Source organism: Pediculus humanus, genomic scaffold (genome assembly GCF_000006295.1).
Source record: "Pediculus humanus corporis 1103172107751 genomic scaffold, whole genome shotgun sequence".
NCBI classification, from domain to species: Eukaryota; Metazoa; Arthropoda; class Insecta; order Psocodea; family Pediculidae; genus Pediculus; species Pediculus humanus.
The window spans coordinates 59,973-63,055 of record NW_002987351.1 but is presented as its reverse complement, the minus strand read 5'-3'; positions in this window follow the sequence as shown (position 1 = coordinate 63,055).

Sequence of the window (3,083 nt, the reverse complement as noted above, 5' to 3'; positions counted from 1 at the left end):
TGAAAAGAAAAAATTTAAAAATGGAAACGGAAATTTAATAAATGATAAAAATGCGAATCCATTGATTATGAAATTAAAAAAAAAATGGCGGAAAAACAAACGATTTAAATTTACAATAAAACAAAAAAATTATTAATTTCATTTATCCATCGTTCCAGAATAATTTTTTTATTCTTATAATTTTCGAAAAGATGGCGGAAACAAATTCTTACGAGTGTGAAACACAAAAAAACTCAACGCTAATCAAAAATTAAAAAAAAAAATTTTTTTTGTTGTTGTTAACGGAGCCGTTGTTAATAATACGTTTATTTAATAAGATAAACTTTCATTTCCCCAGCGTAGAAGTTACGCTGGAAACGTTTTTAATTTATTTATTATTAATATTCTTGTTGATAGAAACAAAATTATTGGCATCTATATACTCTCACGTAATTTCTCATCAAATAACTAAGTAATTAATAATAATAATAATATTTAACATACATGACGAGATTTTATGTAAATAATTTTTGGAAAAAGGTTTTTACGAATTTATTCTCTCTCTCTCTCTCTCTCTCTCTCTCTCTCTCTCTCTCTCCTAACTTTATTATTAATACAGTAGTTAAAGATTAATATTTGTCGTTTTTAATTCAGATCCCGAAAATTTTCCCCCCCCCCCCCTCAAAAAAAAAAAAAAAAAAAAATTTCATTCACGTGTATGCAAATAATACCGAAAAAATAAATAACTAAATAATAATGATAATGATAAAAGTTAAAAATAAACTGTATACTAAATCAAACATACCCTTTTATTATTATTATTATTATTATTATTAATAAGTTTTAAAAAGGGTTGAAATATTGTAGGAAGGGAGAGGAGGAAGGGAAAGAGGGAGGGAGGAAAACGTTTCTATTAAAAAAAAAAAAAAAAAAGGTAATGTGGAAAATTACAAAATGGTGACGTGTTGGCGTCGTGGGCATTTAAAAAATAGGTCAACCGTGTTGTAATTTTTTTGACAAATTTAAATAGGAAAAAAAATAAATAAAATCGTTTCATTAATTTGAAAATTAACAAATAATAATAATAATAATAATTAAAAGAAACCGTCGTGACGTCGTAGTCGTCGTCGTCGTTGTCGCCATAGACGATGTTTCTTATTTTTTTTTCCACAAGTTTATCAAATAACATGTAAGATTATTATTATTATTATTGGAAATTATTAATGGAATTTTCTTTTTTTTTTTTTTTTTAAATGGGGGTCACATGAATATTTAAATATTAAATTAAAGTTTTCAAGTTTTCAAATGAGTAAAAATTTTCGTCAGTTTTTTTTTGTTTTGTTTTTCCAAGGGTTGACACAATAAAAAAAAAAAAAATGATTTCGTGAAAATTTAAAAAATAAACATTGTTTTATCACAGTTTTCATTGTTTTCGTTGCTGCTGCTACTGTTTTTTTTCTTCTCGTGACGTAACCCAATCATATCTTTTTCTCCCGTGGGATTTTGGACGATGAAAAATTTTCCAGACGGTTTTGCTTATTCTTTTTGTTTTTTTCTCATCACAAAAAAATTTTTTTTTTTGTTTTAACATTTTTTTTTTATCCTTACAAATAAAAGATAAGAAAAAAAAAACATTTTTCGGTTTTTTTTTTTGTTTTTTCGGGAATAACTTCCCCCCTTCCCCCCTCCGGAATTATTTATACCAAAATCAGCGTTTTTAATAAAATTTTATTTACGATTATTATTATTACTATATCTGAAAAAAAATTTTTTAACCAAATTTTTATTATTTTTTTTCTGTTTTGAATCGGTTTTGGAAAAACTACGTCCGCCATTTTAAATATTACATTTTTAAACGACTTTGGTTTACGTCATCCTCTCTCTCTCTCTCTCTCTTCCGGTACGTTTAATTTATTTTTGATTTAAACGTAAATGTAAAAAATTATTATTATTAATAAACTTTTCAATAGGAAAAAAAAAAATCATTGAACCGTTAAAAATCGCGTTTGTCGATCGAACACAATAAACAAAAAAAAATATTTTTTTTTTTTTAATAATAATAAATGATCAAAGTGAAAACAATAACAAATTTTTTTTTGTTTAAACAAATACGTAATTTATTAATATTTTTGTAATTTATTTATTTATATTAATTTAGTTTACAAAATATAACAAAAAAAAAAAAACGAATTCGACCTTTTTGCATTCATAAAAATTCGTTAAAAGTTAATCTAATTATTTGATTATGTAAAAAAAAAAAAAAAAACATCGGGTCATTAAAAAATTAAAATACCTACGGGAAATTGTTTTTATTTTATTTTTTTCTGACGATTATTATCATTATTATCATTTTTGTTTTCGAATGAAAAGGTTATTACGTTATTAGGTTAAAAGCTTTATTAACTCGAATTATTTACCGTCGTCGCCATCATCGTCATCATCGTCATCGTCATTGTTTGTTGTTTGTTGTTGTAGAAAATTTAATTTTTTTTTTTTTTTTATCTTTCAATTATTATTAACAATATTTAATATATATATTTTGTTTTTTTTTTTTTTTGGGGGGGGGGGAGAATGAAAAACCCCCGAGGAAAAAAATTTAAAAAAAAAAAAAAAAACTTAAAAAGTTTTCTATTATTATTATTATTTTTTAATTAAAGTTTATAACTTATGACGTCAAACTTTTTTTTTTTTTTTAATATACTTTATTCAACGATTAAATTTCGAGACTTTTTAATTTAATTTTTAAGAAAATGACCCAATATGACGTCACCGTTTCGAGTTTTCATATAATAAATTCCGTAAATTAAAAAAAAAAAAAAAAAATTTTAACCGGAAACACTTGCGTCCTTTTCACGAAAAAAAACGTAATCACGTTGATATTTACGTGTCCTTGAGTTTATTATAATAATTATTCCAAGTGAAAAGTTGCGAGTAATATTTGCCATTTTACGCACCGTAAAAATTTCCATCCCTAGGGAGTGAATATTAAAGTCCAATCGGGACTTTTTTTCCTTTTTCTCCCCCTTCCCGCCTCCTCCTTCCCTTTTTCGTTTTCAAACCAAAAATTTTTTCTCTCTCACGACCGCGACCAAACGCTCGGATAT